The sequence below is a fragment of the Peromyscus californicus genome, unplaced genomic scaffold, assembly GCF_007827085.1.
Source record: "Peromyscus californicus insignis strain IS unplaced genomic scaffold, ASM782708v3 Scaffold_24__1_contigs__length_46423439, whole genome shotgun sequence".
Classification (NCBI taxonomy): domain Eukaryota; kingdom Metazoa; phylum Chordata; class Mammalia; order Rodentia; family Cricetidae; genus Peromyscus; species Peromyscus californicus.
Genome location: NW_026294535.1, coordinates 13,938,023 through 13,954,066, shown reverse-complemented (window position 1 = coordinate 13,954,066; position 16,044 = coordinate 13,938,023). Strand labels below are relative to the sequence as shown.

Here is a 16,044-nt window from a genome sequence, read left to right as displayed (position 1 = left end):
AAGGCTCCCAGGTGCGTCAGCCAGGTTTTGGTAACGCTGTTCTGTGGTTGGAATGTATGCGTCCCTTCTATCCAGAGGCTACTGCTATTAGGCCTTACTGGAAATGATTAAGTCACCATGTTCTTCATCTTGTGAACAGGATTTGGTGCTCCTGTCAAAGGCTGGGGAACAGGGCTGCCTGTGATTTGCCTGCATCCCTCCCACCTGGTATGAACGCAGCGTTAGTTCTTTCTGCCCATCTGTCACACCGGATCATAACCATGCTGTGCCATCTTGGAAGCAGAGAGCCAGCCCATCTCAGATAACCAAATCTGCTGCCACCTTGATCTTGGACCTCCCGGTCTCTCTGGAACAACACATTTCTCTTCTTTTAAAAGTATAATTTATTAGCATATATTAATTATACGCAATAGTGGGTTTCATACATGTGTGTAACATATTTGGAGCATGTCCACTCCCGTTACTTTCGTCGGTCTCCCTTCCATTCCTTTGGTCTCTGTCTTCCCAGCCAACCCCTCGGACACTTCCATGTCCTCTGTTGAGTGTGTGAGACTCAATGAGCTTGATTAGGGCTGCTTACAGGCACCGTCCCAGCAGCCCCTGAAAATACCCCTCCCTCCGGGCAGCAACCATTAACTTCCTGCAGTTCAGGGAGTGGGGAGGCCTCATGAGTCCCCCCCCCACTCCCCTTGAACATTTTAATTCTTTATAATTACCCAGCCTAAAGAATGCAAAAAGCTTTGTAAGATGCCAGCGCCACTCAAAGGCACTCCCGCCCAGTGCCTTTCCCTGCCCGGACCCCAGCCCTTCCCTCCAATCTTTTTTTTTTTTTTTTTTGGTTTTTCGAGACAGGGTTTCTCTGTGTAGCTTTGCGCCTTTCCTGGAACTCACTTGGTAGTCCAGGCTGGCCTCGAACTCACAGAGATCCGCCTGGCTCTGCCTCCCGAGTGCTGGGATTAAAGGCGTGCGCCACCACCGCCCGGCTCTTCCCTCCAATCTTAGTGTGGATTCCTGTGTGTTTTCCAGGACCATTTACCTCTCCTTTGTAACACCAATCACATAGCTCACCTGCGTCTTCTCACTGTGTGTATCAGTTTCCCTCCGCTACCGGACTGCATGTGAGGCAGGCTCTCGGTAGCCAGTCAGACCCACCTCACACTGAACACTGTTGTTGCCTGGGTTGCTACAGTGTGGCTTTAGGCTGCCAGCCTGCCTAGTGCTGAAGAGAGCTGCCCTGCCCAGGATCACACCTCCTTTCTCTCTATATATATACATATACATATACACATATATATACATATATACATATATACATACACATGTAAAATGTGTGTATACATACATACATACACACACACACATATATGTATGTATACACACACACACATTTATTTATTTATTTATTTTGAGACAGGATCTCACTATGTAACCTTGACTCTCCGGGCCACATTCTATGCAGGCAAGACTGGTCTTGAACTGACCAAGCTCCCCCTGCCTCTGACTCCCAAGGGCACTACCACACCCGGCCAAAGCTAGCTATGCTTTGCACTAGCCTAAGCGTCCTTTGTGATTGATTCATAGTTGTACATTGTCCTGTGCTCGACCCTGCTTCCTTCCTGGGATCCGGCGTGTGCCGCCAGGCCCTTGGTAAAGGAAGTGACTGTACTTGCCAACTGCGTGTATTTTCAGATGAATCAGGGGCGGTTGAACTTGGGGGATATCAGTTTGTGCCCTGCCTCCACCTCCTTCAGTCAAAGGCAATATAGCTTCTGCATGGGAACTTTCTGGGCTTCTACCCTGGGCTTTATTTCTTCCTCTTCACTCAGCTCTGTTTTCACTTTCCCAGTCTCCCCCCTTTCTCTCTTCCTCCTCCTCCTCCTCCTCCTCCTCCTCCTCCTCCTCCTCCTCCTCCAGTTCCCTTTCTGTAGCTCCGACTCTGGCTCTCAGGCCGTTGAGGAGGGAGGAGACAGGCTGAGGAAAGTGGAGAGATTGGTGGGGAACAGTTCAGTAAGCTTAGGCGTTGGTGACTCCAGCACCTTCCCTCTGCAGCGGGTGTGGACCTCTGGGAAAACTGCCCTGCTGCAGGAAGTCAGTATCCCAAGGTGCTGCTCATTCTCAACAAGAAGAACCTTTTAAAGCGACAAGGCTCTTGTATAAATAGAAGGGAGAGAGCTCTCGTTTTGAGGCCCCATGAAAAATGGTCTCTTTGCTGTTAATTTCTCATCCTCTGAACAGTCTCCTGCAGTCAGCCCAGCGTTTTGGGTCCTTTTCAAAAGGCTCCTTCTAGAAGTCTGTCTCAGAGAGAGCACCAGGCTCCACTCGGAATTCTGGAGTTTGAGACTGTGGCTCTGGTGCCTCGGAGGCTGCGTCTGGGCTGAAGCCTCATCTTCCACGAACGTATTTGCTGACTAACCCATGGAGTCCACATGACACTCTGTGCGTGTGAGCACACTTTGAATACTTCAAAAGACGCTGTAAGGAAATTGTTACTTGATCTTCAGTTAAACAGAGCTTGAAAGTTAAAGTTAACATCAAAACAAAGAAAAAAAAAGAGATGTACTTCAAGGCTTTAGAAAGTATTTTTCATTTTGGATGGATGTTTGGCCAAGGTCCCTGTTCGCTATACAGCTAAGAACCAAACGTCCTCCTTGTCATACCTAAAAAACATCAGGCCTCTGTGTAAATCTTTCTCATTTCTTCACTGAGACATGGCAGGCCTGGGGATGGTGAAGTGGACATTAACGTGCTAGGTCCACTGAGGCATCCCTGATGTCTCCAAACACGTGATGATCTGAGAACCGACACCAACAGGGACAGCCTCTCAGTCTCTCATTCTCCTGTCTGGGCATATAGGAAGCTATATGTTCTCAGCGCAGGGCACTTTTCTGCAGCAAACAGACCATTTTCTTTTCTGTAGAGGGCAGATGGATGAGGGGCCAGCAGAGGCTCTGAGGGGCTTCCCTTTTAATGATAATAGATTATAAAATCCTTACAATACCCAGGGTGTGCAGAAGTCTTAGAATTGCTTTATAATCAAATGTGAGAACTTGAGAACGTGGCCAACTTCTCAGCAGAGATGTAGAAATCATTGGTAAAGGGTTTTGGAACAGGGATGGGCTTTTCAAAAGCTTTAGGCTCAGCTACAGACATTTCTCCTGCAGCATAAGCCTTATATTCTACATGAAACAGTGGGCTGTGGCATGCACACACATGCACATGCGCACATGCAGTGCCAGCATCACAAAAACAAGGAGACAGGTACTGTGCCTGACATGACGCTTCTACCATAAATATGTGAAGACCATCGGCTTAGCACTTCGTTGTGTGTGTCTTTGTGTGCATGTGTGTGCCACCTATCTGCACGTGGACACACGTGTGTGGGTCCATGTGGAGACCAGAGGTTGATACTGGGTGTCTTCTTCAACTGTTCTCTACTTTATTTACTTGAGGCGAGGTCTCTCAACCTTGAGCACACTGATTCTGGCTAGTCTATCTTGCTAACTTGCAAAGGGGGATCCCCTGTCATCTCCTCCCAGGAGCTTGGGTTACAAGGGTTAAAATGCCCACCCGGTTTTCATATGTGTGCTAGGAATCCGAACTCAGTCTTCACGCTCACAGGACAAGCACTTTCTGCTGAACCACCTCTCCACCCCTAGCTCCCGTCATAGTTTTCTGACCCTCTGAACTTCCAATGGATTCTCAGTGTAGTGGGAACCTGGTAGAACCATCGTATCTAGGGTAACAGTGAAATGCATTAGTGTTTGTTGACGGTACCTAGACCTTGATGAAATCATAGTAGAGAACAGTGATTGTTTTCTACGATTTATAGAGTTGCTTTTCTGAGGAGGTTTTCCATCCATTGCATGATTTCGGTCACAAGACTATCCAGTCACGCTTGGTGGTCTTGAATTATTGGGTACTGCAAACAGCACACAATAAGGATTGTAATGGGGTGTAATGATTCCCTTCAGAGAACACACAGGATAGATCAAAGGCGCTTTGGTATGAGGAACTTGTTGTACCCCAAAAACAACCTTTTGTGTAACAATCAATAAATTTGGTTCTGTATAGAGGTTCAGGGTTCAGTTCACAGAAACTGTTCCCCCCTGCTGTCAGAGAGCATAAAATTACATCCTGGGGTGACTCTCCTTCTTTGAACGGACCGCGCAACACAGATGCTGGAACACCCGGCATCTTAGTAAATGTGAAACCCTGTTATTCTGCTCAGAATCTTCACAGCTCTCTGGTACCTCCTACATAAACCAGCTGTGATGGTTGTTCCAATGACAACTTGGCGTGGCCTAGAACCTCTTGGGAAGAGTCTCAACGAGGGGTAGTTTAGACCAGCTTGACCTTTGGGCATATCTGTGGGGGGTTGTCCTGATGGTCTTAACGGATATGGGAGGACCCAGTCTGAAAGTGGGTGGTGGCATTCCTTGGATTAGGATCCCGGACTGAGCACCAAGCTTAACTCATCCACTTCTCTCTGCTCTTGTGGATGTGATGTGAGGAGCTGTGACCTCTCTGCAGTGACTCTGACCTAGAATTGTAAACTGAAATAAACCTTTTCTCCCCTAAGTTGGTCTTTGCCGGGATTTTTTTTTTTTTTTTTAACCACAGTAACAGAAATGAAAGTAGCGAACCAGCCTTCTCTTTCGACCGTGACATGAGTCAGCCCTGGCATTTTGGGTTGTGCCGAGTTCACTCTTAATTCCAGAATAAACAAATGAATTTGTCCTGAGCGATCAGGCATAGTTTGATTCCAGAACGCTGGGAAAGAAAAGTTTATAAATACCATGAAGGTTGTTGAGAGGTAGGATACAACCTGGGGTCTGACAGCCACCTTGTCACCGCAGGTGGGACAAGCAAAGCCATGCCACGAAGGGTAAGCAGTCACTCTAAGTGACAGCATACATGTACATATCATGGCTGACCCCTGATTCCTATGAGAACTCATTCGTCACTAGGTGGATTAGCCAGGGTTTTCTAGAATAAGGCAAATAGAATGGATATATGTTACAAAAAAGGGATTTATTAGATTGGGGTACGTGGGACGGTATCATTAGCCTAACAATGGCTGTCTGTGCTCTGGAGAAGCTAAGGACCACATAGCTGTTCCGTCTATGAGACTGGATGCCTCAGCAGTATTCAATCAGGTATTGAAGACAGGAAGATTCCTGGAGAGCTGCTGGCCTTCATCCGTGTTAGGTCTGAAGCAGCTGGAGTTTGATGTCCGTGAGGGGCAGCTGACGTAGCAGCAACGTAGTGGATGCTCTGACCAGCTCGGAGTGGAAGTGGGCAGGCAAAAGCAGTCCTGCTTTCCCCCCCCCCCACTCAGTGGGAGGGTCTTCGCCCATCAGTTAAACCTAGGCCATCCGCTGTCAGAGTAGCCTGGGGCAGTTAAAGTGACAACCAAGCTTAACCGCCACACTGGATTTTCAGGATGTCAGTTCCCAAACTAACTTTCTGCCACCGTCAACGAACTGACCGTAAAGCATCCCTGTTGGAGCCAGCCAGCCTCTCTCCTCCCAGCTGCCATCCCCTTCTCACTGACCCGTGCCAGACAGTCCTCTGATTAACCCAATGCCGTATTTTGTCCCCTAACAGAAAGCAGAATTGGGGTGAAGGCCAAGGGGTGCGTGTTGATGGGTAGGGATGTGTTTCAAAGGAGTGTGTTCTAGGGACCAGCTTTGAGGTCTCAGGGAGAGTGGTCAGGACAAGGGTTAGAGCTGGTGTGAAGGAGGTCACAGTACCAAGACCAAATTTTTCTTGCTTCCTTGTTTGATCCTAGCAGCCTAATGAATACTGGTGTGGCAGCGTGTGTGTGTGTGTGTGTGTGTGTGTGTGTGTGTGTGTGTGTGTGTGTGTGTGTACACGCACGCGCACATGCTTGGGGTATGTGCGTGCAACTAGAAGCTAGAGTGTTGTTGTTTTTTTCCCCCCTAGACGAATAAAAACACCTTTTGCTTCTCTGGTGAAAGTGCTGGAAGGCAGATCAGGAAAACAAAGCCAAAAGCCAAGACACCGGTGCAGTCTTGACATTTCATGAGTCACCCAAGGCGTGCTGATCAGCCGTAGCCACAGTACACAAACATCCCGCTGCACCCAGGGTTCCTGACGCAGCTGAACGGGGCAGGGTGGCCCGCGCTGGGCATGGGGGGCAGGCGGTAACATCGTTGGCATGACTTGCTCATGCTTTGGGGATGACCGCCTCACTAGTTCTGTTCTTCTACGTGAGACGCAGGAAACAGGAAGTGAAACCAAGGGTCCGTCCCCGGCGGCAATTCCAACCTGACCACCCGTGATGGCGGGGATTTTACAGTCCGGCTGGAGCCTGGGGTCCTAGCTCCTCTGTATGCCTGCCTGCCGGTAAAGCTCAAGATCAAGACCAGACCGCGGGTGTTTGAAGTCACGTGCCTGTCACCAGGCCATCCCTGCCCCCACCAGGTTGTTTCCCCTCTGGAGTTATAAGCCGGAACAAACCCTTCTCTCTGCGCTCTAAGTTGTTGTTTCGTCAGGATAGTCTATGACAATAGAAAAGTAACCAGTGCATGATGTCAAGGAGCTCATGTCGCTTCCCATCCCCCACTTCACGCCACCTGATTCAAACCGTAGCAACATCCTCCACTGTTGCCCTTTGTATCATCCATTATCCACCCAGTAAAAATGATAGATTTAAAGCATGGAGGCCGGGAGTGGCGGTGCATCTCAGCACTCAGAGGCAGAGGTTGGAGAGTCTCTAAGTTCAAGGCCAGCCTGGTCTACAGAGTGAGTTTTAGGACAGCCAGGACTACTACACAGAGTAGAAACCCTGTCTTTAGAAACCAAAAACCAAAACCAAAACCAACCAAACACAAAACCTGGTTCCCATTACTCCCCAGCCTGCATCTCTTCATTTTTTTTTCCCCTAGCGCTCTCAGTTAAAGCCCAAGCAAGACCTGACCCACAGCCTCCTGAAGCCCTCCGTGAAGCCCACCATTGGTCAGTCCCTGCTGCCTCTCTGGCCAGTTGCCAGCATGCTTTCTCAGTCTCACTGATTTCCAACCCCTATTCCCACATCTAACCTTTCCCTTCTTCCTGAGCATCCACGCCTTCAGGATTCTACCCGTGCACATGAACAATGAGTCTCCCAGATCTTTGCATTGACAGCTGCCTGATGTCCTCAAATGTCACCTCCTTAGGTAGCCTCTCCCAAGCTGTTATTGGTTCTATGAGCTTATTTTATTTTTCACTGTACCTGAGATATGCGTGTGTGTGTGTGTGTGTGTGTGTGTGTGAGAGAGAGAGAGAGACAGAGACAGAGACAGAGAGAGACAGAGAGACCGAGACAGAGAGACAGAGATGGAGAGGGAGAGGGAGACGGGGAGAGAGAGAGGGGAGGGGAGAGGGAGGGGGCAGGGACAGGGAGAGGGACAGAGAGAGGGAGAGGTAACACTGGTGTGGGGAGCCCCAGGAAACGTGAACCTTGGCTACCTTGTACAAGATGTGTATGAGCCAGAGCTCAATCAGCAGCAGACAGCATTTTCAAAATACTTTAACTGAAGGGAAATTAACAAAAGAACTATGTAGAGGGTCATGGGCAGGATTAAGGGGACCAGTGAGGCATTGTGAAGAACAAAGTCGTTATGGAAAGTCATCCCATCCCCTGGTGTGAAGGATCAAGAGGAGGCAGTCATATTAGTCTCTTTTTCATTCCTAAAATACAATACCTGAGGCTCGATAGCATTATAGGGGAAAGAAGTCCAAGGCTGAGTGGCTGCATCTATTGGGAGCCTTTTTTGCTAGCAGAGTCCAGAGCTGGTGCCAAGCATCATACGGGAAGGCTCCACCTGTGAGCACACTTGGGAGACTAAGTTTTCTTAATACCTCATTACAGGAGCTAAATTCTAACACATGAGCATGTGTGTGTGTGTGTGTGTGTGTGTGTGTGTGAACTCAAATCATTTAAGCCATAACAAGACCGTGTCTAGAGATCGGGAATGCTGGCACTGAGGAAGAGGAATTGTGGCAGGGAGCGAGCTAGACAAGGCTCACTCACTCAGTTTCTTCTTTCTTTCTTTCTTTCTTTCTTTCTTTCTTTCTTTCTTTCTTTCTTTCTTTCTTTCTTTCTTTCTTTCTTCCTTCCTTTCTTTCTTTCTTTCTTTTCTTTTTTTTTTGGTTTTTCGAGGCAGGGTTCCTCTGTGCAGTTTTGGTGCCTATCCTGGATCTCACACTGTAGACCAGTCTGGCCTCGAACTCACAGAGATCCGCCTGGCTCTGCCTCCCGAGTGCTGGGATTAAAGGCGTTCGCCACCACCGCCCGGCTCAGTTTCTTTTTTCACTCACTCTGTGTCAGAGTTTCCTAACTACACCCTACTGGAAGCCAGAGGATAAGGGTGCAGGGGGAGTATGGCTCATAAGCGCTACTCTTCTCCGGTTTCCTGCCCACATGTGGGGCAGGGGAGAACAGTCAATGGAACGGGATGGGAGCAAACCAGCAGAGCCAGCCCGTTCCTGCGTGGGCACATGCTGACCGAGGAAACAGAGAAAGCCGAAGAGAAAACAGATACCTCCAGAAGTGTCGCACAACTGTCTGTAACGTGCAGGCAAGCATCCTCTGCAAATCTTCAGTAGGGCGTGGTGGCTCGCAATGCTAATCTCAGCCCTCAGGATGCTAAGGATCGCCGTGAATTTGAGGCCAGCCTGATCTCAGATTGAGTTTTAGATTCACCTAGGCTACAAACCTAACCCTAACCCTAACCCTAACCCTAACCCTAACCCTGAGGCCCTATCTCAAAAACAAAAAAGGGAAAGTAGTCATCTTTAATCCTCACAGAAAATCTGCAAGAGACAACCTCACCCCTGGGTGTGGCTAAAGATCCTGAGACCTCAGAGGGTAACAGACCCCGGGAAGGAAGAACCATGGGGCGGAGATTACAGATGAGGTCCACCCAGAGCTTTTTCAGCGCATCAAGTTAAACATGTTGGTATACTGCCAGTACTGAGGTCAGCAGAGACCCTGCACCGGCCATTGCCGGAAGTGTCCCTCGGAATTCTGAATCCTAGGGCGCCTCTGCTTCGGCTTCTGTGGCTCTTAGCCTGCCCAGGGTCCACAGAGGATGACGGCTCCCCCCCAAGCTGGGTATTACAGTGACAGGCTAATGCCATTCAGGCTCCAAGCACCATTTATTGCTTCCCTCATCTCCTTTGTGTGTAGGGTGTCTCTGGATTTGCTTCCATTATCTATAATTGTGTGTCTCTGTGTAGGAATGTGCATCTGAATGTAGATGCCCACAGAGACCGGCGGTATTGGATTCCCCGGAACTGGGGCTGGGGCTATAGGCAATACAAGCCATCCAATGTGGGTACTGGGAACCGATCTCTACAAGAGCGGCATAGTTTTATCAAACTCTTAATTTTTATTTTTTAAATAAAAAATTTCCTAAAATACATATTGTACGTTGAGCATAGTCTCTAAACTAACCGCTCCTCCCCTTCTCTCCCGCCTCCTGCCTCTTATTAGTTTCATTTCTTCCCCTAGACAGTTTCATCTCTACTTCCAGGTCAGAGACATACATGATTTCATGTGTCTATATAAAATCCAGGAACCACGAGTGAAAGAAAGCATGGTGTTTGTTTGTTTGTTTCCTGAGGCTGGCTTAATGTGTTTAATAAGATTCTCTCCAGTTGCATCCATTCCCCCACAAACAGTGTAACTTCGTTGTTCCATTGTGTGCATAGACTGCATTCTCTCTGTTCAAGCCTCCATGTTGGCCGCCTAGGTTGGGTGGTTCCATGGTCAGCCATCATAGAGTAGTAGAGAGCTGTGATAACCACTCACACGCAAGTATCTCCGTGATGCGTTGATTCGAGTCCTTCCGGGGAACACCTAGAAGTGGGTCCTGTACCAGATCTATGGTTAGTGTTTGAGAACCCTCTGTACTGGTTTCCTTAGTGACTGACGAGTTTACATTCCGACCAGCAGTGTGGGTGTGGAGGGGCTCCCCTTTGTCCACATCCGGGCCAGCGTTTCTGGTTTGTTTCCTTGACGTCTGTCTCTCAGACGGCAGTGAGATGGGATGCAGTGTATTTTGATTGGGAGCCATCTGTTTCTCTATAATGGAATGATTTGGGAGCATCCCAGCTCTTTAACTCTTTGGAGAGGCTGGGTTTCATTCCTCTCTTATTATTGTATCTGCAGCACTGGGCAGGTACCAACCAATACCGTCACTTCTTCAGCGTCCTACGGTGTTTAAGAAAAACTCATATGAGACACAGACTTGTACCTTTCTCCTCATCTAATATCGAATCATGAGTAGTTTGATTACCCAAGCTGTATAAACAGTGTTTCCAAAATTATTAGCATATGTCAGTTGTACACAGTAATGAGTACATGTCTATAATGTGCTTGGATCATTTTTATCGCCCATTTCTCTCCCTTGTCCCCCCTTCCCCCTAACGCTAGTGTCCTTATTCCTCCCAAATAACACCCCTTTTACCTTTATACCTTAAAAAAAAAAATCTGGATTCCACACGTGAGGGGAAATGTGTGATGTTTGTGGTTCTGAGGATGAGCTACTTCACTTAATGTGGTGATCTCTGGTTTCATCCACTATCCTGCAAATGGCAAGATTCTTTTCTTTCTTTCTTTCTTTTTTTTTTTTTTTTTTTGGTTTTTCGAGACAGGTTTTTTTTTTTTTTGGTTTTTCTCTGTGTAGCTTTGCGCCTTTCCTGGATCTCACTCTGTGAACCAGGCTGGCCTCAAACTCACAAAGATCCACCTGGCTCTGCCTCCCGAGTGCTGGGATTAAAGGTGTGCACCACCACCGCCCCACTGATTCTTTTCTTTATGGCTGAATAATTCTCCATCATGCACCCACAGTGCACTTCCTATATCTATCTCTTCATCCACTGATGGCAGTCCAGGCAGATTCCTGAACCTGGCTCTGTGAATATTGCCATGGTACACAGCTTATCACTGGGACCCTAATAGCAACCCTAGGAGTCTAAGCTACTTCAGGTCATTTTCTGTTGCCGGAAACTCAGATATGTGGTATCCTCTGTAGGTGGACTTTTCTTTCTTGCCCACCAGTTCCCAAATAACTGACATAAAGACTCAGTATTAATTATAAATGCTTGTCCAATAGCTCAGGCTTGTTACTGGCTAACTCTTACAACTTAAATTAACCCATTTATATTAACCTACATTCTGCCATGTGGCATTACCTCTCTTTCCTCTTGCACCTCCTGTTTCCTCTCTGTGTCTGGCTGGCGACTCCCCTGACTCCGCCCACCTTCCCAGCATTCTCTCTGCCCCCCAAATCCTGCCTAGTCAATGGCCAATCAGCTTTTCATTAACAATGAGAGCAATACATGTTTACGGTGTACAAAGATTGTTCCACAGCCGTCCCTTGTTCCGCTCAACACCAGTGCTGTCAGGAGCAACATTTTGGAGTTGGATTTCTTCCAGTGAAATTACTTCTGTGAGAGCTTCTGTCTTCAGGGACTACCTAGAAAGGATGATTAGACTCAACAGCTGTAATTACATCAAATAGACTCAGCTTTGAGAATCTAATTTGTTTTGTAATCTCATCCATCCTGTTGTGGAAGAGCAAAAAGAGGAGCATCACCTGGTACACACAGGTGGAAGAATGCCTTTGTGAAACCCATCCGTGCATCTGTCCCCTGACCACCCACCCGTGCACCTGCCACCCACCCGCCATTCACCATTCACATGGTGGGGGGTGTGCATCTCCCCGAAGGCTGTGGCTTTCCCTGAAGATACACCACTTCTCCATCTTTAGTGTTGGTGACCAAGAGCTAAGCCCAGAGGTCATTATGACTTACTCAAAGTCCCAGCCAAGCCCACGTCAATTCCATGATCGTGTGGGACACTGTGAACCTTTTTTGAGGCATCAGGTTGAAATGTCAACTCTCACTGTACTTAAAATACCAAACTACCCCTATTAGCACCAGAAAATCCCCTGAAAATGCTTTAAGACACAGGAAGGGATGTGAGAAGGGAACTCTGTGGCTGAGCCTCGGTGTAAGTCTGGTTGGAAACTGTACCGTTAGTTTTGCAAGCACAATGTACTGGCTGAAGATGGCAAAGTCTGAGGCTGGCTGCCCTGACGCTGCTTCAGACTCTAGTCCACTTCCCACTGCACGAGCAGAACAAATGTCTTCCTTTCTCTTCCTTGCTTTTATTATCTGCAAAATAAGGTCAAAATCCCATCCCCTTTACGCCTCATGAGGCCCACATCCATTTGCACACAAAGACACAATTCAAGGAGATTAATGCCTGGAACACGTTAAGCATTCTGAGTATTTGATACACCAGTTGTCTTGGTTAGTGTTACTATTGTTGTTGTTGTTGTTGTTTTTTTCCCGAGACAAGGTTTCTCTGTATAGTTTTGGTGCCTGTCCTGGATCTCGCTCTGTAGACCAGGCTGGCCTTGAACTCACAGAAATCGGCCTGGCTCTACCTCCCAAGTGCTGGGATTAAAGGTGTGTGTCACCACTGCCCGGCAGGGTTACTATTGTTGTGACAAAACATCATGGTCAAAAACTATTTGGGGAGGAAAGGGTTTATTTGGCTTACACTTCCATATCATAGTTCCCCATTGAAGGAACTCAGGACAGGGCTGGAACCTGGAAGTGGGAGCCCATGCAGAGGCCATGGAGGAGTGCTGCTTATGGGCTTGCTTCCCATGACCTGCTCGGCCTGCTTTCTTATACAACTCAGGGCCACCAGCCCAGGGATGGCACCACCCACCATAGGCTGGGCCCTCCCCCATCAGTCATTAATCAAGAACATGCCTGATCCAGACAGCGCAAAGTGATAAACTGCCTCACACTCCTGCCACTGATTTTTCTTCAATATGGACTACACCAAAACAAACCCTCTCTTCCCTAATGACAAAAATGCTTACCTGTTGGCACTGCACAGAAATAGTCCTGATCTTGTTCACTCTCTCCATTACAATAAAGGTGTTTGATCCAAAAAAAACCTTTCATAACATTTTCTTTATATAATTGTGATTAAAAAAATAAGATGCAAATTATTAGGGGAGATATTGCAAATTGAATTTGCATAAAACTTTCAAATAAAATTTTCCATTTTTTAATGAAAAAAAAAGAACATGCCTCACAGGGTTGCCGACAGGCCAATCTTGTGGAAACATTTTCCCAATTGAGAGTCCCTTCTCCAGAGGACTCCGGCTTGTGTCAAGTTGACATAAAACACCAACACAGCACTCATCTTATTTTAAATGTTTGTATTCTTTCCTTGCAGCTACTCTAGGAGGCAGATCAGGCATTGAAAAATGGTCAGTCAGTGTGTGTATGTATGTTCAACTCAAGCGGCAGATTTTCCTTCAGTTAGAGCCCACACTTGAAATTCTGAAGTTTTATATAAAAGACCCAGATTTCTACCTTTTCTTTCTTTCTTTCTTTCTTTCTTTCTTTTCTTTTCTTTCTTTCTTTCTTCTTTCTTTCTTCTCTTTCTTTCTTTCTTTCTTTCTTTCTTTCTTTCTTTTTTTCCTGCCTTTTCTTGAAAAAACAAAAAAACAAAATCTCACGTGGTAGCAAGCAGCCGGAGGCGAATGCCGTTGACTTCTTTAAACGGGCGTCTTCCTTGTCAGTGTGCCACAGAATGGTAGAGAGGGGTTTGCTTGGCACGTGCAAGGCCCTCGGCGCCATCTCTAACATTGCAAGCGAACAGATGCGTGGAAATGACGTTGGTGGTGAGCAGCAGAAGCTGCAGCGGTGACTTCAGGCCATGGCTTCCACCTTGGTTAAAGATGCTGAAGGTGGGGCGGGATTAAAACACCGGTACCTCCGTGTGTCTGAGGACTGTCGTCGCCACATTGTTACTGCTCTCCAATGGTCTGCTCGGCAGCAAGCCTTCTTGTCGGACCATCTCTGGGCCGCCAGCCCACAGAGACTTATTAATTATGAAAGCTTGGCCTTAGCTTAGTGTTGTAGGAAGTCAGCAGAAACACTGGATGGAGTGGATACAGAATGCATAGCTGTTTTTTCAGAAGTACTTTGACCTTGAAGCATCCTTGTAGGAAACAGTGATTGTTTTGCTGAAGGGGCTTTGCAGCTATCCCACGACTTTGGTCTCTTGTATTATTGTGTATTGCACACGACACGTCATAAAGGACTACAGTCATGTGATGCCCTCCTTCAGTAAGACATGTAAACTAAGGTTAGGAAACCTTGGTATGAAGACATACTTTGTGTAACTTTCAATACATACGCCTTTGTACAAATGTTCGGGGTTCAGTCCATCAGAAGAGGCTGGACCTTCCTGCTGCCACGTAGGCCTTAAAATGTCAAAATTTAAATTTTTGAAATGCCTTCTTTCTTCAACTGGCCTGCGCTACATGGTGCACCCCGGGATAGCTTAGGCTTGTCCCACTAGCTCTTATCACTTAAATTAAATCTGTTTTGCCACGTGGCTCGGTTACCTCTTCTTAGTACAGCACACCTGACCAGCTCCCAGTCTGCTGGTGAAATGTGTGCTAAGATTCCTCCCAGTTTCTCTTTGCCCAGAAGCCCCGCCTATACCTCCTGCCTAGCTATTGGCTATTCAGCTTTTTATTACACCAATCACAGCGATACATCTTCACACAGTGTAACAAGTATCCCATAATACTGCTCTAATCACTTCAGGGTGTCAGCCCAGAAGTTCTCATCATAGCTACCACTTCATCCACTGATTAGACAAGTACATACATCATACATCATGTACACACACACACACACACACACACACACACACACACACACACACGAATAAGAAGTCAAAAAAAGCATACCTTCTTAATGATGTATTTTCTGTTTTCTGTAAGCATGTATTTCCTTAAGAAAGAAAACCTTTATGCAGAACAAGCAACAACAACAACAAAAATTGCCAGGCAAGGTAGCCTGAGTAGTCCTACAACCCCAACACAGGGGTTGGGTGGGTGGGGCTGAGGCAGAAACATCACGGACTAGATGGGGAGACTGTCTGGAAACCAATAAACAGGCCAGGCATGGTGGCTTAGTCCCAGCACTCAGTAGGCAGAGGTAAGTGGAACTCTAGGAGTTCCAGGCCAGCCACGGCTACATAGTGAGGCCCTGACTACAAACAGATCCACAGAAGCCTTCCTAAAGAAAATACACACATACACACACACACACACACACACACACACACACACACACACACACACGCACATGCACACGCACACGCACACGCACACAGACACATAGACACACACAGATCTCATCTGTCAACACCCTCCTTGCAAGAGAGAATCTTGCCTCATGTTCTCTGTTGCTCTGAGAGGAGACACAAGGTCTGCCCATGGGCAAGAAGGAGCAAGTAGAGTGGATAGAGTTCCAACTGTCAGGAGCTTTTCAGCCAATGGGGACACACTCAGCGCCTGCTACTTTCTGGGGACATACAGTTTATAAGAAAGAAGTTGTTGTCTCTATTTTCAAACTAGACTAAAAGCCATAGAAAACACATAATTTGTTCAACCCAACAAAAAATTGCTTAAGAAGAATGCTTGCCACATAGTAATCCTTTAACAAATGTCAGCTCCCAATTCTCTGTGTTACGGACAATTTGAAGAATGATTTTTTTTTCCCCCCAAATCACTTCGAGTTCTTTAGAAAGGTTTGAAGTACCGTGGGGACTTTACTGTTTAGAGTTTGAAATTCATTTGAGCCAGGCAGTGGTGGTGACACACGCCTTTAATCCCAGCACGTGGGAGGCAGAGGCAGATGGATCTCTGAGTTCAAGGCCAGCCTGGTCTACAGAGTGAGTTCCAGGACAGCCAGGGCTACACAGAGAAACCCTGTCTAGAAAAACGAACAAACAAAAAAGAGAGAAAGAAAGAGAAAGGAAATTTATTTGACTCTTCCCTTCTTGCATTCTTGGTTGTGGACATTGGCATGTGGGTACCACAGGGTGCATGTGGAGGTCAACTTTCAGAAACCATTCTCTTCTTCCACCATGTGGATTCAGGTCCTCAGGCTTGAGCAGCAAACTGCTTTTACCTGCTGAGTCAT

At 47.1% G+C, this 16,044-nt stretch overlaps 1 pseudogene; it reads right to left on the bottom strand.

Moving 5' to 3' along the window:
- Positions 1 to 13,900, bottom strand: part of LOC128120111 (60S ribosomal protein L31-like) — a 30,619-nt pseudogene extending 16,719 nt beyond the window's left edge.
- Between the last annotated feature and the right edge of the window lie 2,144 nt (positions 13,901 to 16,044).